This window comes from Oryctolagus cuniculus, chromosome 6 (genome assembly GCF_051225735.1).
Source record: "Oryctolagus cuniculus isolate XC-2025 breed Fujian yellow rabbit chromosome 6, ASM5122573v1, whole genome shotgun sequence".
Classification (NCBI taxonomy): domain Eukaryota; kingdom Metazoa; phylum Chordata; class Mammalia; order Lagomorpha; family Leporidae; genus Oryctolagus; species Oryctolagus cuniculus.
This window is the reverse complement of record NC_142872.1, coordinates 134,958,714-134,983,394: the sequence shown is the minus strand read 5'-3', so window position 1 is coordinate 134,983,394 and position 24,681 is coordinate 134,958,714. Positions and strand designations below refer to the sequence as shown.

Sequence of the window (24,681 nt, the reverse complement as noted above, 5' to 3'; positions counted from 1 at the left end):
ATAACTTTTTTTAAACAAAAGAATAAGTGAAATAATTAAAAATATTGGAATTATGCCTTCATGAGTATAATAATTAAAACTTATTGCAATTATAGTAGAAAAAAGATTAATTTCTAATTCTGCTGATTCTTCATGCTTGGGCTTCTCATGTTGTACCTAGGTAGTATTCTACTGGTATCATGAAGTGGCAGGACCATCTACAGAAAGCTAGATGATCATTGCTGTTGCAGAGAACTTCCTGAGAAGATTTAAGTCTGTTTAATGATGAAGAGAATGTATAAGGTAGCTCTTGTTCTTTTGCTTAACAATCCTTGAACTGAATCAGAGTGCCCATATTTACTGAGTCATTATGATTACATTTTATATTTTTCCTGCTTATCCTAAAGCAAAGCAATTGATTTTCTCCGAACTCAAGTAAAATATATAAAAAGAATGAAATTGATAAAGATCATTTTCTTTTTTAAAGAAAATAGTTATTTTTATTAAATATTAAATACATCAAATAAATGTTAAACATTTATTTGAGAGAGAGAGATATAGATAAGGAGAAAGAGAGAGAGAGAAATTTACCATTGATTAGTTCATCTCTCCAAATGGCCGCAGACAGGATTAGGCCAGGCTGAAGCTAGGATCTGGGGAATGAATCCAAGTCTTCCAGAAATCACATGATGCCTCCCAGGGTACATATTAGCAAGAAACCAGAATCAGAAACAGAGCCCAGGACTCAAACCCAGGCACTTTGATATGGGATGAAGACATCCTAAACAGCCTTTTAACTGCTATGCCCAACAACCATCCAAGCACTGTCATTTTCAAACTGGTGGTTTGGAGCCAATGCTGGGTTCTGAAATCAATTTAAATTTTCATGAGAAATGCTTTTCTTAGATAGCATGTAATAGTGAGAATTGTTTCTTAACTTTTATTTTCATTATTTAAAAAAGTTTACTTGAGAAGCAGGGAGACAGAGAAGAGAGAACTCCCATCTTTTGGCTAACTTTCCAAATGCCACAACAGCTAAGGCTGGGTCGGGGTCCAAATGGAGAGCTAGAAACTCAACCCAGGTCTTCCATGTGGGTGACAAGAACTCAGTCACTCTACTTATGGCTGCTGGATCCAAGATTCTGCACAAGCAGAAAGCTGGAATCAAGTCAGGCCTTTCAACTTGGGAGGTGGGTGTCCCAACTAGCATGTTAACCACATGGCCAAATGACCACCACCTATTTCTTACCTTTAGTTTCATTTATACATATAAGTAATAATATAATTATGGACATTGAAAATAGTGCCCTATATTGTTCTAAGAGTTTTATATATGAAATCTCAGTTAATTGTCAAAATGATTCCAACAGGTAAATCTTCTTACTACTCAATTTGCAAATGAGGAAATCATGGTATTAAATTACTTCTCTGAGGACTGAATTTGAAAAATTCAAGACCTAGGATCCAAACCTGGAAACCTGAATCTACAAGTTATGAAGAACTTGGTTATCATGTAAAATCATGTCTAACTGTGGGTCTGAATGGAAAGAGTTTGAAAATCACTATGATAAAGAGAAGATAAGCAGCCCCTACTCAAGCTGCCTGGGCAAGTGGACTTTCTTGTTAGAATTTCAGTCACCTTGGCAATCAAAGCCAGTGTCAATGTTCAGACCACTCCTGAGTTGTAGCCAAATGATTTAATCAATTTAAGACTGAAAAAAGGAGGGAAATATATGCAAAAGAAAAAAATACCAGTCTTCAAGGGCATGCTTTTAGGGAAAATGGCAGGGATATGCAGAACTTAAAGATTCAATTAGTGTCATTTGTAAATCATTGTTTTAGACAATAAACATTTACCATACACCTATGTTTTGTAGGGAGAAAAGAGAAATCAAAGAATCCCAGGCCGGCGCCGTGGCTCAATAGGCTAATCCTCCCCCTAGCGGCGCCGGCACACTGGGTTCTAATCCCGGTCGGGGCGCCGGATTCTGTCCCGCTTGCCCCTCTTCCAGGCCAGCTCTCTGCTGTGGCCCTGGAAGGCAGTGGAGGATGGCCCAAGTGCTTGGGCCCTGCACCCTCATGGGAGACCAGGAGAAGCACCTGGCTCCTGCCTTCGGATCAGCGCGGTGCGCCAGCCGCGGCAGCCATTGGAGGGTGAACCAACGGCAAAGGAAGACCTTTCTCTCTGTCTCTCTCTCTTTCTCTCACTATCTACTCTGCCTGTCAAAAAAAAAAAAAAATCAAAGAATGCCTAGTTTTTAATGAATTTATAGTCCAATTAGAAAGGGAAGCTAACACAAAATATGAATTTCCATATCACCTTATAATTTCAGTGATAGAAATATGAAGAAATGCAGTGAGCTGTTCAGTGGCCACCAATTTGGTCTGAAGGATCAAAAAAGCACGTGGACAAACTGATTTTTGACCTAAATCTTGAGAGGAGAAAGAGGAAGGGGGTAATTCAAGCTGAGGGAAGAATGTGTACAACAGATTAAAGGAATGAGAGGGTAGAGCATATTAATTGAAGTATGATTTGTTCTAACTTACTCACTGCCATATTTCCTAGTAATAAGGGAGTCTTTGGAAATAAATGTTGTATATTTTTCTACAGCATTCTAATAACTGAAGATATGCTGAACCTTGCCAAAATAGCTGCTTTCCTGGATACTCTATTGAGTGTCTGTAATTGAATAGTGTTGCAGCTGGAAAAAGAAAATGTCTACAATATCATGCCTGTTTCTAAAAAATTCTGGCTGAATTGGCTTACCTAAGGGGTTAGCATACTTCAAAGACTGAAGCAGTTTGTATTGATTGACTTACTGCCTTTCAAGAGAGGTGCTATAGGCTGCAACCTGAAACCTTCCTCTCTCGTATCAATTAAATTATGTCAAGTGTTCACCAGCTCTCCAGGGCAGAACAAGCAGATCTTCTCCTCCTTCTAGACATAGACTTTTTTTTTTTTTTTTTTTTTTTTTTTTTTTTTTTTTTTTTTTTTTAACAGGCAGAGTGGATAGTGAGAGAGAGAGAGACAGAGAGAAAGGTCTTCCTTTTTTGCCTTTGGTTCACCCTCCAATGGCTGCCAAGGCCAGCGCACTGCGGCCGGCCCATGGTGCTGATCCAAAGGCAGGAGCCAGGTGCTTCTTCTGGTCTCCCATGTGGGTGCAGGGCCCAAGGACTTGGGCCATCCTCCACTGCACTCCTGGGCCACAGCAGAGAGCTGGCCTGGAAGAGGGGCAACTGGGACAGAATCCGGTGCCCCACCGGGACTAGAACCTGGTGTGCCAGCGCCACAGGTGGAGGATTAGCCTATTGAGTCGTGGTGCCGGTCATGGACATAGACTTTTAGAAACATGTTTCAACATGCAACATTAGTTTCTGGCAACCAAAGTTTAGTATAATTCATAGCAATTCAGAGTTGTTTTGTTTGCTTGCTCATTCTAAAAAAACACAATTGATTCCTTGCTTGGAAGAGCAGGGAGGTAGGGTCATTTATATAATGTAAACAAAAGTCTTGGAGTGTCTCATAAAAAAAAAAAAAAAAAAACTTGAGCATCTCATAAATTGCCTGGGTGACAATTTAATTTTCTGTGCCTCAGTTTCCTTATCCATGAGAGAATTAGAATAATTGACTTGTTCTGGTTTTACACATTTGACTTTAGGTTTATTTTAGAGAACCACAATCATCTTGAGAACCAAAGAGAAAAGATGTTTAAGATTCAGGTAGCTCAGTCATAGCATAGCACCTTCCTCCACTCATCATTTTGGGGAACTAAAATGGAAGCCAGTCTCTTCTCTTGATGGACACAGCTGGTATTCAGGAGCTGGACTAGGAAGTTTGACCCTCTGGTTGTACCCAGGGATTTCATCACAGCCGTTAACACTACACTGCCTACCTTGACTGGCAGCTTAGAAGGCCATTGTATTTGACTTCTCTGTGCTGCCTTTGTTACATTGTGGAAAAGTACCCAAACTCTTGGGTGTCAAAGGCTTAATGCCATTAGCTAGTGCACTATTTGTGGCGACTTAAAGCTGCATAAAGGAACAGAGCAGAAAAACCCACATGCTGGCAAAGACTTAAGCTCCTGCAGATCTTTAAATTCACTGTACACATGTAGATGAGTCCCCTTGAGAGTACAGGATAAAGCCACATCTTCAGAGATAACTATTATAGTTACCCATGGGCTTCCTGTTCTTATAGAGTATATTTTAATTCAAGGGAAAAGCAGAGCTCTACTGGCCTAATGATGTGTATTTTATGATTTTTTCATTGTAAGCTCACATCTTCTATTGGTTACTCACTTAACTGAGGTTAAGGAAATGCTGAATCCTGCCCCTGTGCTGTTGCTATAGTGATTCCTGAGAGATAAAAGCCAGGCATGGATTCAGGTGAAATTTTTATCATACTAATGTTTAAATTATTTATGATTTTTAATTTATTTATTAAGATATCTGAAATCTGGGAGGCTAAAGCACTACTTTCCCAATTACCTTTGCCTTTTTGTCTTCACAGGTGTATGCACACAGGTGTCTTCAGCAAGGGTGACTCACTTGCTTTTTTTTTAATTCCCAGGTGAGAATTGCTGAGCCATGGTGCAGGCACAGAACAGCTGAAGAGACTGCTTTTTTTGGGGGGGCTGAGCTTAACCTTCTATTCTTTGATGAGATTGACCTAATTAAAGGGATATTTCAAATGTTTATTTCTCCTTTCCTACTTGGAACACTGGCCAAATATTTTTTAACCATAATAACTCTACTTTGGAAGCTTGGCTTTGCTTCTAATTCAATTTTATAAGGGATGTCTTCATCCAACTTTGCCGATGCACCATGAGTATATTTCCATCCCTACGTTTCAACACAAACTAAACTAACCTGTGGGTGATGAATCAGGAATTTGGTGTTATGCCAAATTACCATGAAAGAACAAAGATACGGAAATGAAGTAGATGGAGATAAGCAGAATGGAAGGTTTGGCTGGATAGTAGTGGAAAGACAGATTATCACGTGGGAAGGGCAAACTTGGCAGATTCTCCTCAGCTCAGGATTGCATAGACCAGGCTCCGAAAAATGTTTTCTATAATGCTACAGAGAAGGCATATTTTTGGTTCTGCAGCACAAACCATTCATTGTAACTATTAAGTTCTGCCACTTGAGCACAAAAGTGATGTAGGCAGGGAGCTAGCAAAAGCAGGGAAAAGCTGAAGTTTACCAGCCCTGGCTGCCCCACCTGCCAGCCCTGGCCGTTGGGACAGCCCAGTCAGCACTGCTCAAAACAGCGCCCGTCCCCAGCATCTGCATTGTCTAACCCCAGCCTCTGCCAACGGCCTACACCTCCCTTTCTGTGCACTGCCAATTTCCCCCAGTTCTTTGTCATGGAAACTGTAGCATCCCTGATTTTGCAACTTAGAACCAGTGCCAACGAGAAATACTCAATAAGGCTGCAGGCCATGTCCCCAGGATGGCCTTTAGGTAATTATAATAAAATCCCACGGCCAACACTCCCATACTATCATGCACATGACTCCATGATGCTTCGGAAATTTCCATAAAAGGGCACAGAAATGGGAGGTACTCAAGCCTCACCCCAAACTCTGACCTCTTTAAATTTTCAGTTAAGCCCTGGCCCAGATACCACCCCTAGTCTTTCAAGTCATAGAAAAGGGCAGCCCCAAACCTTGTTGACTGCAGCTCATGCTCTCCTGACCTTGCCTATACTCATTCTTAAGTACGCAATTTTGCTCTAAACAAATCTTGCTTCTCTGTTCAGCTGTGCTTATGTCTCTTCCTTGAATTCCTTCTTATGTGCAGAGAACTAGGACCAAGCATAGGCAAGGGCCACTCCACAACAAAAAGCAGTCAGACTATATGTAAGTGAATCACAGTTGTGTTCCAATAAAAATCTATCTATGAAACAGGAAATTAGACTCTCATATGATTTTGTATCACAATATATTATACTGTTCTTTTAATTTTTTTCTCCCACTCAATAGTGTAAAAACATATTTTTAGCTCATAGGCCACTAAAATAATAGGCAACAGAGGCCAACAGGCTGCTGTTCACAGACCTCTGGCATATACTATGAAGAGAATCAGGGGTCAGACTGTCTATGCTTAACTCCTGGAACTTTCCTTTCTAGCTGTTTTCACTTGGGCAGTTGATTGATTCATGACTTGGTTCCCCTGATGTGTACAAGGAAGTTGGCGTTACTACCTGTGCATGGAGGTTTTTGAGGGTGAAAGTAGAGGGAATCTGTAAACTGATCAGAATTGTTCACTAACAGGCGTAATTAGTAACTACAGGAACCTCCGCACACTATGGAAGATGCCGGATCATCATGGGACTAACTGAAATAGCAAGACTTTACCCGCTTGGAAAGAACAAATACAACTCAGAGTGAAGATACAAACACGCTTCCTTTGTTTGGCAGTCACCAAAACAACGCCAGTTTCCTTTCGCCCACCTGCCGCTGGCCAACAGCTCCCGACCACCATCTCTATCCCGCTGAAGATAAATGACTCCCTGTGGAAACAGATGTTTGTGTTCTGTGTGCCGGCACCTTCTGTCTCACAAAACTTAATCATTTTTATTTGCCTTTCACAGCAGTTTCTAAGTGTTGACATGGTGATTCCAGGACCAGTCTCATCATTTTGAGATCTTATAACGGGCACTTTTTTACACCTCATAAATCCAGAGAGGCAAATATTCTCCCTTGAATGTTATACAGCTGTTGGGCAGCAGAGAATGGCCCTCTCAGAGCTGTTGGTGAATTAGAGGGTTTTTAAATTTTTTAAATGTTATTGGTTGTTTCCTCTCCTCATTTATCTGTTCCCATTTATTTCTGGCCTCTGTCCCTTTAGGAAAGCTTGAAGCTGAGAATTTTTGTTTTTGAAGGGAAGTGTGGAGGATAAAGGATAGGAATATTTTATTTGGAATGAATTTACTTTTTGTACATGATTGATTTAAAATCTTTCCAATAGGAGACAAATCAAAATCTTAATTAAATACCTTTTAAAGGACAAGTCATAGGAAGGAAGGCTGTGCCAAAATGTTTCGTCTAATTTAGGGAATCCAGACATTAAATCAGAGAATTTCATAATGGAGACCACTGGAAACACTTCATTGCTTTTTAATAATAATTCTGAGATTATCACTTTCACAAGTATATACTTCCTATGTAATTTAAGATGTGTTATCCTCCATTGAGTTGTGTTGTGATGGGTTCATTAAAAATTTAATACAATTATTCATTCACTTAGAGCACAAAAGTACAAGTTCTGAGTCAGATCTAATCTTGGACCCATCATTTAGTAGCTTCGAGACTTTCGGTAAGTTATTTAGGCTGTCTTTTTTCAGTTTCCTTCTCGGTAAGAAGTGAGAGGAAGGGAAAAGGTAAATATACCCACCTCACAGAATTATTGTGAAGAATAACAGATAACAAGACAACAAATGTCAGACTCTTAGAATGGCACCTAGTGCACAGCAGGAACTCAATCAATATTCACGCTATTCATTTAGTCACTCAGACATGAGTTCTTGTGTCCCTGTCATGCTCAGCTTGGCCCCTTTTATTTACCTGCTGTGTGATCTTGGGCAAATTGCTTAACGTTATTACAGCTCAGACTTCTCATCTGAAAGAGTACTCACCTAGTGGTCTCGGTGTGGTCTTAGTACACCGAAAACATTCAAATCAAGACCTGACACAAAGTTACTGCTCAGTAAGCATTAGTTGTCATTATACCTGTAATCTGCCAAATCTCTATTGTATGTTCTGAGTATCTAGGGACAAAAAACACAGCCATTGTCTGCTCACAACCTGGCAAATGAGATCCTAAGTCAATAATTGTAACAGAGTGTGACAATTGTGATGACAGAAGTGTGTGTAGATGGTGTTTGGTTGAAGGTAACAATTCACAGTCAATTTTCTTCAAAACCAATAGGAACAGTGTGCTCTCATTTAGGACACAGATCTCTAATATTCTGCCTGAGAAACAAAAACAGATATGCTTCTGAGTAAATGGAGCTGTGTGGCCCAGCAGATGGAGTGAAGCAAGTCTGTATTCAGTCCTTCTCTCTGCTTTTCATTAATTAAACACTTCAGCATCTTGGAAGCTTCATTATCAGTAATCTCCCTAGGCTCTTGTCATGAGTTGCCAAGGCTATGGAAGCCTTTTGAGTTTGCCGACTCCGATCTTATTTAGACAAGGTCATAGTCAAAGTGGAAGTTCTCTCCTCCCTTCAGAGAAAGGTACCTCCTTCTTTGATGGCCCGTTCTTTCCACTAGGATCTCATTCGCAGAGATCTTTCAGTTGTGGTTTTTTTTTTTTTTTTTTTTTTTTTTTTTTTGCCAGAGTGTCTTGGCTTTCCATACCTACAATACTCTCGTGGGTTTGGGCTCTTCAGCCAGATCCAAATGCCTTATGGGCTGATTCTGAGGCCAGAGTGCTGTTTAGGACATCTGCCATTCTATGAGTCTGCTGTGTATCCTGCTTCCCATGTTGGATCGTTCTCTCCTTTTTGATTCTACCCGTTAGTATTAACAGACACTAGTCTTGTTTATGTGATCCCTTTGACTCTTAATTCTTTCATTATGATCAGTTATGAACTGAGATTGATCACTTGGACTAGTGAGATGGCATTGGTACATGCCACCTTAATGGGATTGAATTGGAATCCCCTGGCACGCTTCTAACTCTACCGTTTGAGGCAAATCCGATTGAGCTTCATTTTATTTGCAAAATGTACGTAAGTTTACCTGTTGGATTGTTGGGAGATATTCATTCTATACCTGGCCATGGTATTTGTGTGGAAACTACTGTGATTATCATCTAAGAGTGAAAAAAAGCAAAGAAACTATCAGCAGAGAGAAGTAATTATTTCTTAATTTAAATAAGGCCTCATCTCTTGACCTCTAAAGACTAACTTCAATATTTTAGTATCCTTACTTAATGGAGGTTCAAATCACACAAATGACTATTGAAGAAATAAAATAGTTAACAGAAAAAAATCATTAAAATTGACAAAATAATTATTTTTAAAAGTTTAATTATTGCAACAAATAGTGCTGGAACAATTTGATAGCCACATGCAAAAAATGAACCTAAATCTAAACTTAACACCCTTCACAAAACTTATTTCAAAGTGGATCACAGACCTACATGTAAAATATAAAATTACAAAATCTACAAGAAAACATATGAAAAAATGTGGATGACTTTAGGTTTGGTGATGACTTTTGACTTGCAACAGCAAAGTTATAATCGATGAAAGAAGGGGTTGATACGTGGAAGGTAACTAACATTTACATTTTCTGCTCGACAAAAAATACTTCATTCAAGAGAATGAAAAGATATGGCACAGACAGGGGAAAAATATTTGCAGATATTGGAGGCCTATCAGATAAAGTGCTGTTATCCAAAATACACGAAGAACTCTTAAAACTCAATGAAGGGGCCTGCACTGTGGCATAGCAGGTAAAGCTGCCACCTGCAGTGCTGACATCCCATATGGATGCTGGTTCGAGTCCCATCTGCTCCACTTCCGATCTGGTTCTCTGGCTTGGGAAACCAGTAAAAGATGGTCCAAGTCCTTGGGCTCCTGCACCCTCGTGGGAGACCCGGAAGAATCTCCTTGCTTCCAATCAACTCAGCTCTGGCCATTGCAGCCATCTGAGTAGTGAACCAGAGAATGGAAGTCCTCACTCTGTTTCTCTCTCTCTCTCTCTACCTCTGCCTCTCTGTAACTCTGCCTTTCAATAAGTAAATAAATAAATCTTAAAAAAAACACTCAATGAGAACCCAATTAGAAATGGGCCAGTGATCTGAATAGACATCTCATCAAAGAAGCTACACAACCGGCAAATAAACATATGTAAAGATAATATACTTCACATGTAATCAGGGAAATGACAATTAAAACAAAAATGTATTAACTACCTGTTAGAATAGTCAAAATCTAAAACACTGGTAATACCAAATGCTGATGCGAATGTGGAGCAGCAGAGATTCTCATTCATTGCTGGTGGGAATGAAATGTGTTACAACCACCTTGAAGCCAGTTTGTTAGTGATACAAAACTAACTGTACTCTTGCAATATAATCCAGCAATCATGCTCCTGGTTATTTACCCAAAAGAATCAAAAGCATATGTTCACACAAAAACCTGTACATGGATGTTGGTAATAATTTTATTCATAATTGTGAAAACTTGGAAGCAACACTTACTTTCCTCAGTAGATAACTGGATAAAATCATATATTCAGATTATGGAATTTTCTTCATTGTTAAAATGAGCCATCAAGCCATGGAAAAACACAGAGGAAACTTAAAAAATGCATATTACGAAGTGAAGGAATCCAGTTTGAATTCATGCAGACTGTATGATTCCAACTATCTGACATTCTTGAAAGAGAAAAACTTTGGAATAAATTAAAAGATTGGTAGCTGCCATGGGTTGAAAGCAAGGAGAGATAAATAGGAGCTGTACAGCGGATTTTCAGGGCAATGAAACTATGATACCCTAATGGTAGACAGGTATCATTATACATTACCCAAACTCAATAATATACAACACCAAGAGTGAATCCTTAATGTACATTATGGCCCCTGGGTGATAATTATGTATCAATATGGTTTCATCAGTTGTAGCAAACATATTACTTTGAGGAGAGGAGGGTGGAGATGATGGGAGAGGCTGTGCATGTGACCATGCAAGTTTTGTACACTCTATCTCTGTTCTTTCTTTTGTTGTGAACACAAAACTTCTCTGAAAAAAGTCTATAAAAATAAAAATCTGAAAAATATGTGATTAATGTATTTGCCAATCCTTGATATAGATATAAAAGGGTGACTATTGAAAGACTATTTCCCAAAGTGTTTTACTAAAAATACAAGTCCTGATAACCTCAAGTAATGAGGATTTTTTTGTTCAAACAACTTTGAAAAATTCTTGGTTAGATTTTATACCTTCCTAAGATAATAAATGTCTCTATGGAGGGGCAGGGTGTGTAACATTTCCCCATTGTATGTGGCCACCACCTGCCCCGTGTGTATTTGTGTTTGTGTATGCCTTTACCTTATACCCAACTGTAGAACTCATTTTGAAAAACAATGTTTTAGCTTTTTAAACACTGTATAATACTTAAATAAGTCTGCTGCATTGCCTTTTACAGGCATCCTGTGGATTCTCTGAAGTTCAAAAATGTAATATCATGCCAGACACAAGTGTGTTCTTCACAACTCATGGAACTTAAAGGAGTTCTAGGGATTTTCCCTTTGAACTGCCTACAGCGAATTCATAATAAGCATCTTAAAAATATTTTAAAGGAAACTTTCTCAAAGCATCAGATTAACACTTTGAAATAAGAATAAAAGCAAATAATACTAAAAACAGGAAAAATGAGTTGAAATCGATTACAAATATTTACCCCTAAACAGTCTTTCATCTCAGATTTGAAAGAATTCTTCTTTGTGAATTAATAAAGGCTCACTCTAAGCTGATTCAAATTCATTGTATAAATTACTTTCAGGTACTGCTTGTACAAGGTTCACAGCCAAAAACAGGGCTACCCATGCCACAAAGGCAAGGATTTGCTGCTTGAAATGCATTCTTTTGAAAAAGAATGAAGGAAAAAGCAAAGGCTAAGACTAGCTTCCAGAACATTCATATGAATTCATGGGTTTAAAGTGCCAATCAAAAGCCCACATGGGAATTTTTTTTTTTTCACTCTTGGTCTACTTGGGAATAAGGAAACACTTTGCATAGATACCCATGAATGTGAATTTGTGTATCCATGCAAAACCCAAATTACAAATACAAATTAACATTTCTAAAGCATGTGAACTGTTTCGTGGCAAGACTGACTCGATTCTGGAAAGCAGTGTGTCTGATCCGCTGTCCTGGGCTGTGAGGGAGTCATGGGGCCTGAAGGATCCATCTATCCTAGGGCTTTGTAACTAAAGCAGATGGCAGTCCGTTTTTACATGGTGGTTTGGGGATACCCATTCAGTTTTTAATGGAGAGTAAAAATAGATTTAATAAAATCAATAGAACCTGCAATTATGCAATTTAAAGATGTTTAAAACTATACAGTCTCTGATTGTATTTTTCTCATTTGCTCCTTCAGACTAAGGTTGACCTGTCAAGCTGACACAGTTTCAGGTATGCTGAATTACGGAAAAGAGGAGGTGAAGTCATCCAAGAGTGCAGACCTTAGAATGCAGTCTTGGTGGGAATTAAAAGAGGATCTAGAGACTGCCCTTTAATTTCTCAGTTACTTTTAATTTGCCTTCAAAACGGCAGTATTAATTTGGAAAACCGTGTTCTGCTCTTTCTTTACATTATTGAGAATCTATGATTTTTAAAAGACTTAATACTCTAATTACAAAGGCACTCCCCCTTTTTTAAGAGCAGGTAACTGGTTGTTCATATTTCACTTAATCGCTTAAAAGTATTTTTTTATGAGAAAAAATAGTCAGAAGTATAATTTCATACTTATTTGTTCACCAATACCATACTCCTTTTCTAGTTGTTCCCAGCTACCTTTTTTTTTTTTTTTTTTTTTTTTTTTTTGACAGGCAGAGTGGACAGTGAGAGAGAGACAGAGAGAAAGGTCTTCCTTTGCCATTGGTTCACCCTCCAATGGCTGCCAAGGCCGGCGCACCGCGCTGATCCGATGGCAGGAGCCAGGTGCTTTTTTCCTGGTCTCCCATGGGGTGCAGGGCCCAAGCACTTGGGCCATCCTCCACTGCACTCCCTGGCCACAGCAGAGAGCTGGCCTGGAAGAGGGGCAACCGGGACAGACTCCGGTGCCCCAACCGGGACTAGAACCCGGTGTGCCAGCGCCGCAAGGCGGAGGATTAGCCTAGTGAGCCATGGCACCGGCCCCCAAGCTACCTTCTTGAAACAGCTAAAAAGTGAACTTTATCTGAGTCCTATGCCCTACCCCAGATCTTATGATGTAGAGTTATTCTTAGTATTCTCATTTTGCAGGTGAGACAGTTGAGATCAACAGGTTGTAAGAAATTCATTCAGGGTTGTCTAGCCTGGGTGAAGCAGAGTTGGGATTTGAATTTGGGTGCTTTGTCCCTGGAGCCTGTGGTCTTGATCATCACGCTATGGGCCTCTCTAATGCATACAGTAAAGATTCATTCTGAAATCCTAAGGAATCAGATTTCAGAATTAATATAACCAAGCCACACACTTGATTGCTCCCCTCCTCCAGATGCCATAGTCTTGGCTGAATTTTAAAAGATGAACTTCCAAATATTTTGAACTGTAGTGACCATTTAAGTGCTTTCTTAGCCCAAGGCTATTTTGAAAGGGGTAGGATTCATTAGGATATGTAGATGCCACTGAATTTGTAAGATATCACTTTCATTATACTGTGGTCCTACTTCCTATGTCATAATCAACATGATAAATTGACAAATGTTGACAAAGTAGCTTTTTTGTTAATGCTAGAAGGCAGAGGCAGTAGAAGAAAACATGGAGCACTACCTTGATTTCAGTAAGGTTAAGTTTTTCTGGCATACTATTCTCAATAATGAAGACAGGAAATACTGTGATGGTATGCACAATCGTGTGGCTGATTAATTAAAGTAATTCCACAAAGAATGCAGTTTCAGCTTACATGCCTGCATATACAACAGCCAAACTCTGGCCAAAGTGAGTTCTGCTTCACTCCTTCCCTTTCTGTTGGTTCCCAGAATTTTCATCAAGCTTCTCATCCTAGACCTCTTATCTTCTCTCAACAGGAGAAATGCTCTGTGGTAAACCAATGAGACCCTGTTTAATTGAGCCCTGCACTCTCTACCACCTGGTTCAAGACACCATTGTTTCTTGTTGATTGCAATGAGTCAGCCTGTGCCCCATCCATACCCCTCTTCTAATCAGTCTGTACTTCCTGTGGTTCTTACTCCCATTGAATGGACATTCAGGGTCCCACAGAGCTCTCATGACATTCTGCACAGCTTTTATATAAGTGATTTCATGCCTTTGAATGCAAAAGTTGGGTTTCTCTATTATCTGCACTGCTTCACCCTGAGTTTGAGAACTGACTTTGTAACTCACATTGTAAGGGCAGAGCTGAAGTATTTATTGGCAATGTTAAATGAAGATGCCTGCCACAAAATTAACCAGCGCAAAGCCCCCCATTATATTTGATATTTTTAACTCTAGGGAAGAAAGCAATGTTTCATCTTAATAATTCTGATTTATTCAGGGAGTATTTCTTCCTAGATATTTTGGCAGACATTGCTATTCGCCTCCTGATATTTATTTTCTGCTGAGAAATAGGCACACCTCTGGGCTATAATCCCCAGCTTCTCCTGCAGCTGTTGAGTTATAAGAGGAAATTGCCCTTCAGGACTTCCAAAAAGGCCCACAGGAAGCAATAAGCTGGTAAGTGAGCTCTTCGGATTTCCCCCCTTTTTGGGAAGTAGGTGTGATAACTGCAGCTCTGGAAGCTATCATGAAGTATGAAATAACTTTGAAGATACAAAGACTTGATAAAAGATGCCTGGGTCATTGATAAACATGGACAGACTTGCTCCTAGACTTTCTATGCTTGTATTTATTTAATATGATAATGAAATACATTTTTATATAATCTTTTTTAAATACATTTTATATTATCTTTTTAAAGTACATTTTTATATTATCTTTCTTTTTTGTCTTAATTTTGTCTGTAGACAACTTCATTTCTAACTGATAGAATATTCACTTAAACTAACCTTCTATCAAATGTTAAATGGCACAGCAAAATAAAAATCCTAATAGGAATACAGGAATTCAGTAATCTTACCAAAACCTTTCTAAAATAACTAAATATTGTTCTTCAAGATTTTAATCTAATTTAGGGTGACAAAGAGGTAGAATGTGACTCAAAGTTGTTGTCATGAGCTAATTAGAGGATGTGGGGGAAACATTTATAATCTGTCAACGTGGCTAGGCTGAACTACATTTTTCAGAATTCCTTTTGCTCTGTTTCCAGATAGTGGAGAACAAGAGGGATCCTTGCAGGATGTTTGAAATACACAAAGAAAGCCTCAGGTAGAGCGCAGTGTGCACAACACTGTGTCATGTGGCTGGGTCACCTATTAGTATAGGCAGCAGCCAGGCCCACAACTGGATCCTTCTCCCTCTGGATTACCCTTTAGCTTCTTGGAATTCTGGGAAAGCTGTGTTATGTTTAACTCTTTATGACAAAGGCTCAAATTTCTGCTGACACCCACACTGTCAAGATCAGAGGTGACAGGAACCACCACTGGTTTCAGTCTTTCCTTGTAGGCTTATGTTTACAGATTTCAGCTTTTCTTAATATCCTCCATTTTTACCTCCATCCCCCCACGCCCATGAATGGATTTCAAAATCCAACATCAGAAACAAAGAACTTGCACAGACAACTTAATCAGTTACCACAATTGTGGAAGGTCAAATCCTGTGACAAATCTCATATTATGATGTCAAACCAAAACTCTTAAGTCCCAAGGGTCTCTGTAGTAAAAGGTTTACTGAGTCATTATGGATGCTGTCCAGGGAAAGAGCTAGTTTCTGAAACAGGTTTCCACAAACAACCAGCAGCTAGGCTGGATACCAGTTGGAAACCTGTCTGTCAGACCTGGAGGTAAGAGTATTTTTATAAAATTTGGGGAAGGAAAATGTACCTTCACTAGCTATAGATTAGAGGGGTGGATTATATGAAGTGTGGTGAAAGCTTTAAGATAAGAGGATGGTCAATAATGAGAAATTTCTTTTGCTTCTGAATTGGTTGCAGCTAATAGTCTGGAAAGTTTAGAAATAGTCTGGTTGGTTTCACCTGCAGCTGTACCTGATTAATTTCCCTTATCTCTTCCCCTTTCCATTATCTAATGCTTATAAGCAGATTTGGATATCTCAGGAATTTTTTTTAATCAATGGATTCCCCTTTTAGCTCTACTTTTTCTGATTGCACCCTTCCTGATGAAAAGTACCCTTCCAGTAGTTTTAAATCAAAGAGGTGAACTAATTAAGGGTGGAATGCCAAAAATAAAATATATATATATATAGACAAAATTAGAAGAGGTTTCTTATGTGTTCATAATCTTCCTATATGATTAACTGCTTTATAATTATTTAATAATATATATTAAATATATTAATATTAAACAAATTCAAGACAGTGTTGTATATATTAAAGTGATGAGCAATGGGTTTAGCCCTTGCCGACATGAAACTTATTGTTCTGGGAGCTAGGGATACAGTAATGTAAGAACAAAAAAACTATTCCTGTCCTCATGGAGTTTATTTTCTGGTTGGTTGAGGCAATCAATACACACACATACACATAAATATACATATGTACTTATGTATATTTTATATGTATATTTTATGTAAGAAAATAAAGAAAGACCAAGCAGATGCAATAACCTTTATATTGCATGGTAATTTAGAGACAGTTTATGCAAAGTACCTAACCTAAGGAAGACCCTGCCCAAAATGTAGTTATTGTGTTTATTAGGATTGTGGCAAGGGATAAAGTGAGGGAAGAAAATGTGATTTTAAAATTCACGGAAGTAGCCAGTGCTATGGCATAGTGGGCAAAGCCGCTGCCTGCAGTTCTGGCATCCCATGTGGGCTCCAATTTGAGACCTGGCCACTCCACTTCCAATCCAGCTCTGTGCTGTGGCCTGGGAAGGCAGTGGAAGATGGCCCAAGTCCTTGGGCACCTGCACCCAAGTGGGAGACCCAGAAGAAGCTCCTGGCTCCTGGCTTCGGATCTGTGCATCTCCAGCCATTGTGGCCATCTAGGGAGTAAACCAGTGGATAGAAGACCTCTCTCTCTTTCTCTCTCTCTCTCTCTCTGCCTCCGTCTCTTCCTCTAACTTTGCCTTTCAAATAAATAAGTAAATCTTTAAAAAATAAGATTCATGGGAAAGGAATTGTTAGAATTTGAGAACTGATTATTGATATTTAGGGGAGGACAGGATAATGGAATTTGAATTCTGGCCTCTAGAATATGAAGAACTTAAACAAAAAGGAATAGATCTCCATAATGATAAGAAAATGGATGAAAAACTTCATTGGTGAGAAGAACCAAGCAAAATTAGTAGATGAAAATTTGTAGTCACTTTCGTTGAGAAGGACTATTGCCAGTCTATGTGATCCCATGATCCTCTGATTCTCAGATGGTACCTCTGCTGGTTTCTGGTAGGACTATGAAGGAAATAAACTAGGCTGCCTGGGAGTATGTTTAGGCTCAGCTGGATCAAGGACCATTTTGGCTAATGGCACATTTATGTAGGGTAGGAGATGGGCACCAAAATTTGTCTGCTGTGGAAAGCTCCCTGAAGTAACCGCACACCCCTAATATTGCCATCCCCAATTCCCCTTAATTATTAAGTATACAATATAGGAAGAAACTAGCTCCAAAGAAATAATTGAACAGGAGGTGCCATGTTGTTAAGAGTGTTAAAGAGAAAATTCATCAATTAACAAGGCCAAGTGAGATATGATGTGCTTCATTTCAGCAGGATTGTCTATAAATAATAATTGTACTTTAAATAATTGTACAACAAGCAAGTCCTGGATCTTTCTTGTATGAAGAGAAGTGATGCGGGCTGCAGAATCAGTGATCACTAGAAGGAGTAGGAAGGCTGGCATAGTACTGGGTAGAGATGGTAAGTACTGTACCAAACCAAAAATGATCACAATGACCTCAAATAACTACAGAAGGTGTTTTTGGTTCAACTGCCTGAGTGAGACATCATCAGTTAAATTGACATTTTGCTTAGATTTGGTGGAGACCAATTCTTTAGCTTTCTGTTGGTGTAGTATAGATGTTCTGGCAGCATTTCCTTTCAGAAGAAAAATTATGAAAATATTAAGATAAGCCAAAGAAATCTTTCGCTTGGTGCGCTGAGAAAGTACATAATTTACACAACTATTCAGAATAGAAGACGTTGAGATATAGGCAAAAACTTTTTTTTAACCCTGGTATATACCTTAAATGTAAAAGATTCTGATATCTCATTTTGGAAGAGAAGTTATTGAAGAACTAATACAGTTGAAAGCTGGAAATGATTTGGGATTACATTTTTCAGTGTGGATTCCAAGATGGCAGAATAGAGAGGGAGTTTACTGCTCTAGTCTAGGGGAAGATATTTTTTTTTTTTTTAAACTTTTATTTAATGCATATAAATTTCCAAAGTACGACTTATGGATTACAATGGCTTTCCCCCCATACCGTCCCTCCCACCCACAACCCTCCCCTTTCCCACTCCCTCTCCCCTTCCATTCACATCAAGATTCATTTTCGATTATCTTAATATACAGAAGATCAGCTTAGTATACATTAAGTATGGATTTCAACAGTTTGCTCCCACACAGAAACATAAAGTGAAAAATAATAGATGATTTTTTAAAATGATGATGAAAACAGAGCAGACCTATTGTCATGTTTAATCCCAGTGAGAGTCAAGTTGGGAATTGATAATTTCTTTTTTTTTTTTTTTTTTTTTTTTACAGAGGATCAGTTTAGTATGCATTAAGTAAGGATTTCAACAGTTTGCACCCCCATGGAAACACAAAGTGAAATATATTGTTTGAGTACTCGTTATAGCATTAAATCTCAATGTACAGCACATTAAGGATAGAGATCCTACATGAGGAGTAAGTGCACAGTGACTCCTGTTGTTGACTTTACCAATTGACACTCCTGTCTATGGCATCAGTAATCTCCCTATGCTCCGGTCATGAGTTTCCAAGGCTATGGAAGCCCTCTGAGTTCTCCGACTCTTATCTTGTTTAGACACGGTCATAGTCAAAGTGGAGGTTCTCTCCTCCCTTCAGAGAAAGGTACCTCCTTCTTTGATGGCCTGTTCTTTCCACTGGGATCTCACTCGCAGAGATCTTTTGCCAGAGTGTCTTGGCTTTCCATGCCTGAAATACTCTCATGAGCTTTTCAGCCAGCTCCGAATGCCTTTAGGGCTGATTCTGAGGCCAGAGTGCTATTTAGGACATCTGCCATTCTATGAGTCTGCTGAGTATCTCACTTCCCATGTTGGATCACTCTCCCCTTTATTTACTCCATCAGTTAGCGTTAGCAGGTACTAGACATGTCTATGTGCTCCCTTTGACTCCCAGTCCCTTCACCATGACCACTGTGAACTGAAACTGATCACCTGGAACAGTGAGATGGCATTGGTACATGCCACCTCGATGGGATTGAATTGGAATCCCCTGGTATGCTTCCAACTCCACCACTTGGGGCAAGTCAGCCTGAGCATGTCCCAAATTATACATCTCTTTCCTCTCCCATTCCCACCACCATGTTCAACAGGGATCACATTTCAGTTAATTTTCAACACTTAAGAATAACTGTGCATCAATTACAGATCTAAACCAGTCATATTAAGTAGAACATATAAAAAAAACTACTAAGAGGGATAATGTATTTAGTTGTTCATTAACAGTCAGGGCTATGCTGATCAAGCCACCATTTCCCATAGTGTCCACCTCACTCCAACAGGTTTCCCTCTTGGTGTTCAGTCAGTCGTCACCGATCAGGGAGAACATATGGTATTTGTCCCTTTGGGACTGGCTTATTTCACTCAGCATGATGTGTTCCAGATTTCTCCATTTTGTTGCAAATGACTGGATTTCGTTGTTTCTTACTGATGTATAGTATTCTAAAGAGTACATATCCCATAATTTCTTTATCCAGTCTATCGTTGATGGGCATTTAGGTTGGTTCCAGGTCTTAGCTATTGTGAATTGAGCTGCAATAAACATTAGGGTGCAGACCTCTTTTTTGTTTGCCAATTTAAATTCCTTTGGGTAAATTCCAAGGAGTGGGATGGCTGGGTCGGACGGTAGGGTTATCTTCAGGTTTCTGAGGAATCTCCAGACTGACTTCCATAGTGGCTTGACCAGTTTGCATTCCCACCAACAGTGGGTTAGTGTCCCTTTTTCCCCACATCCTCGCCAGCATCTGTTGTTGGTAGATTTCTGCATGTGAGCCATTCTAACCGGGGTGAGGTGAAACCTCATTGTGGTTTTGATTTGCATTTCCCTGATTGCTAATGACCTTGAACATTTTTTCATGTGTCTGTTGGCTATTTGGATTTCCTCTTTTGAAAAATGTCTATTGAGGTCCTTGGCCCATCTCTTAAGTGGGTTGTTGGTTTTGTTTTTGTGGAGTTTCTTGATCTCTTTGTAGATTCTGGTTATTAACCCTTTGTCTGTTGCATAGTTTGCAAATATTTTTTCCCATTCTGTCGGTTGTCTCTTCACTCTCCTGACTGTTTCTTTTGCAGTACAGAAACTTCTCAATTTGATGCAATCCCAATAGTTGATTTTGGCTTTGACTGCCTGTGCCTCCCGGGTCTTTTCCAGAAATTCTTTGCCTGTGCCAATATCTTGAAGGGTTTCTCCAATGTTCTCTAGTAACTTGATGGTGTCAGGTCGTAGATTTAGGTCTTTAATCCATGTGGAGTGGATTTTTGTGTAAGGTGTAAGATATTTTTTTAAAAAAAGTGGAGAGAGTGCAATCTCAGGGAAGAGTTAGGGAGAAAATGGCAGAGGAAACTCTATGCAAATTAGAGGGACACTGTGGATCTACATGGAGGGAGCAGACACACACCATGATAACCTCAGCACCAGTTTTGGAGAGTGAGGTAAGATCAGACAGCAGCAGCTCAAGCCACTGGTGATAAAGCTCCAGGAAGAGCCTGGCATGAGTCCAGCTTAGAGACCAGTGGAGGAGTCTGTTTCTGTCAACCTAAAGGAAAAAAAAAAAAACATGGGCACATTTCTCTCTCCCCAACAACCTGGCACTGGCACTCTGTAACTAGCTGAGAAAGGTCAGGAGCCATTTTGGACATATGTAACGGCAGAGCCAGCTTGTGTCTGCACACTGAGCAACCAAGAGGAGACACCTGATTCTAGCTGGAAGAACTGACAGCGGGCTGGTTGCTCATGACTGTGGTAGCTTTGTGTGATGGGAAAGTGTGAAAATGCTCCGGCTGCATGGGAGGGTGCAGGGTGTGCCCAGGTCTCTAAGCAGTCACTGCGGGTGGCTCCACACACTCAGGGCTCCCTGATTGCTTTGTAAGGGTCATTGCTGCGGCTTCCATGCTCACACTGAGGACTGCATGGGTCCTTTGTGTAGTTCTTTTGGCAGTACAGATGAACATTGCACCCACTGGGGCTAGTACCTAGCCTTGGTCTCCTTGGAGGAGAGGAGGTGAGCATAATACACTCCTCTCTGATGAAACACTCCTCTCTGATAAAAAATAAAAAAGTAGATTTACCATGCCCAACTTGGACTTAGACTCACAGCTGACTTCTCATCAGAAACCATACAGGCTAGAAGGGAATGCCGAGACTAAGTCTTCAGAGAAAAAACTGTCAACCCAGAATATTGTACCCTGCAAAGCTCTTGATAATGAAGATGAAATAAAGACTTCCCATAACAGAAAGAAATTGAAAGAATTTGTTACCACTCATCCAGCCTTACAAAATATGTTTAAGGATGTGCTACACACAGAAACACAGAAACATGGTCATCACCATGAAAGAAAGTGAAGGCAGAAAATCTCCCAGTAAAAGTACAAAGAAATTCAGAAGTAACAATAAGAGTATTTATGGAAAAATGGCAGATACAAGTCATATGTAGTCACCTTGGATGTAAATGGCCTTAGCTCTCTGGTTAAAAGACACAGACTGGATGAATGGATTAAAAAACAAGACCCATCTATTTGTTTCCTACAAGAAACACATCTCACCAACAAAGATACCTGCAGACTGAAAGTAAAAGGATAGAAAAAGATATTCCATGCTAACAGAAACCAAAAAAGAGCTAGTGTAGCCATCATAATATCCAACAAAATAGGCTTTAACACAAAAACTGTTAAAAGTGACAAAGAAGAACACTAGGTAATGATTAGGGAATCAATTCAACAGGGAGATGTGACTATAACAAATGTATATGTACCTAATTGCAGGGCACCTGGCTATTTAAAAGAAAAGTTAATGGATCTAAAGGAAGACATAGACTCCAAAACAATAGTAATGGGGGACTTTGATACCCCACTTTCAACAATGGACAATCAACCAGACAAAAAAAATCAGCAAAGAAACATCAGAGTTAATCAACACTATAGAACAAATGGACCAAGTGTATATCTATAGAATTTTTTATCCTACAGTTTCAGAATACACACTTTTCTCACCAGTATGTGGAATATTCTCCAGGATAGACCACATGGTAACCATAAAACAAGTCTCAGCAAATTCAAAAAAAATTAGAAATCATATCATGCATCTTCTCTGACCACCATGGAATAAAGCTCGAAATCAACAACTCAAGAATCTCTAGAACATATGCAAACACATGGAGACTGAATAGCATGCTCCTGAATGAACAGTGGATCATAGAAGAAATCAAAAGAGAATTCTAACAATTTCTGGAAACAAATGAAGACAACAACACAACATATCAAAATTGATGTGATACAGAAAAAGCAGTGTTAAAAGGAAAGTTTATAGCAATTGGTGCCTACATCAAGAAATTGTAAGGCACCAAATAAATGAGCTATCAGTGCAACTCAAGGATCTAGAAAAACAGTAGCAAACCAAACCCAAAACCAGTAGGAGAAAAGAAATAATTAAATTAGGGAAGAAATAAAATTGAAACAAAAAATTACAAAACATCAGCAAAATGAAGAGCTGGTTTTTGAGAAAACAAACAAAATTGACACACCATTGACCCAACTAACCAAAAAAAAAGGGAGGGAGAGAAGATCCAAATCAATAAAATTGGATATGAAAAAGGAAATATAACAACAGACACCATAGACATAAAAAGAATCATCAAAAGTTACTACAAATAGCTGTATTCTGGGAAACCTAGGAGAAATGGATAGATTCCTGGACACATGCAACCTACCTAAATTGAGCCATGAAGACATATAAAACCTAAACAGACCAACAACCAAGACAGAAATTAAATTAGTAATGAAGAATATCAAAATAAACAAAAGCCCAGGACTGGCTTCACTGCTGAATTCTACCAGACATTTAAAGAACTAATTCCAATTATTCTCAAGCCATTCAGAGCAACTGAAATGTAGGGAATCCTCTAAAACTCCTTCCAGGAAGCCATATCACCTTATTTCCTAAACCTGAAAAAGATACAACAAAGAAAGAGAACTATAGACCAGTTTCCCTGATGAACATAGACACAAAAGTCCTCAACAAAATACTAGCCAATTGAATCCAACAACACATTGGAAAGATCATTCACCCAAACCAAGTGGGATTTATCCCTGGTATTCAGGAATGGTTCAACATTTGCAAATCAATCAATATGATACACTGCATTAACTAACTGAAAGACAAAAACCACATGATTATCTTTATAGATGCATAGAAAGCATTTGAAAAAACACAACATCCTTTCATGATAAAACACTTAAGCAAATTGGGTATAAATGGAACATTCCACAAGATATTCAAGACAAACCCATAGCGAGCATCTTATTGAATGGAGAAAAGTTGCAAGCATTCCCACTAAGATCCAGAACCAGACAAGGATACTCACTCTCACCATTGCTATTTAATATAGTCCTAGAAGTTTTAGCCAGAGCCATTAGGTAAGAAAAAAAAAATCAAAGGGATATAAAATGGAAATGAAGAAGTCAAATTATCCTTATATGCAGGTCACGTGATTCTATATATAAGAGATCCAAAAGACTCCACTAAGAGGCTATTGGAACTCAGAAAAGAGTTTGGTAAAGTATCAGGATATAAAATTAACACAAAAAAATTAATAGCCTTTGTAAACAAAGAAAATGCCACTGTTGAAAAAGAACTTTTCTTTTTTTAAAAAAGATTTACTTATTTATTTGAAAGTCAGAGTTACACAGAGAGAGGAGGAGAGGCAGAGAGAGAGAAAGAGAGAGAAAGAGAGAGAGAGAGAGAGAGAGAGAGAGAGAGAGAAAGGTCTTCCATCTGCTGGTTCATTCCCTAGACGGCCACAATGGCCAGAACTGCACCAATTTGAAGCCAGGAGCTTCCTCTGGGTCTCTCACACACGTACAAAGGCCTGAGAACTTGGGCCATCTTCTTCTGCCTTCCCAAGCCATAGCAGAGAGCTGGATCAGAAGTAGAGCAGCTGGGACTTGAACCAGCACCAATATGAGATGCTGGTACTGCAGGTGGTGGCTTTACACACTACACCACAGTGCTGGCCCCAAGAAAGAACTTCTAAGATCAATACCATTCACAGTAGCTGCAAAAAATTAAGTACCTTAGAATAAATTTAACCAAGGACATCAAAGATCTCTATGATGAGAATTACAAAACATTGAAGACAGAAATAGAAGACCAAAAAAAAAAAAAAAGGAAAAATTGTCCATGTTCACTGACTGGAAAAATCAATATCATTAAAATGTCCTTACTACTGAAAGCAATTTACAGATTCAATGCTATACCCATCAAATATCAAAATATCAAGGACATTCTAAGATATAAAAAAATGATGCTGAAACTCTTAAGGAATCAAAGGAAACCCTGAATTGCTAAAGAAATCCTATACAACAAAAAGCCATAGGCATCACAATACCAGGCTTTAAGACATAGTTTAGGATGGTTATAATCAAAACAGGTACTGTCATAAAAACAGATGGATAGACCTATGGAACAGAATAAAATGCCAGAAATCAACC

The 24,681-nt window shown here is 39.0% G+C and overlaps 1 protein-coding gene across 6 annotated transcripts in view; it reads right to left on the bottom strand.

Annotated features, from left to right (window-relative positions):
* Positions 1 to 24,681, bottom strand: part of TRHR (thyrotropin releasing hormone receptor) — a 167,048-nt gene that overhangs the window by 59,670 nt on the left and 82,697 nt on the right. The gene's annotated exons all lie outside the window — the stretch shown is intronic.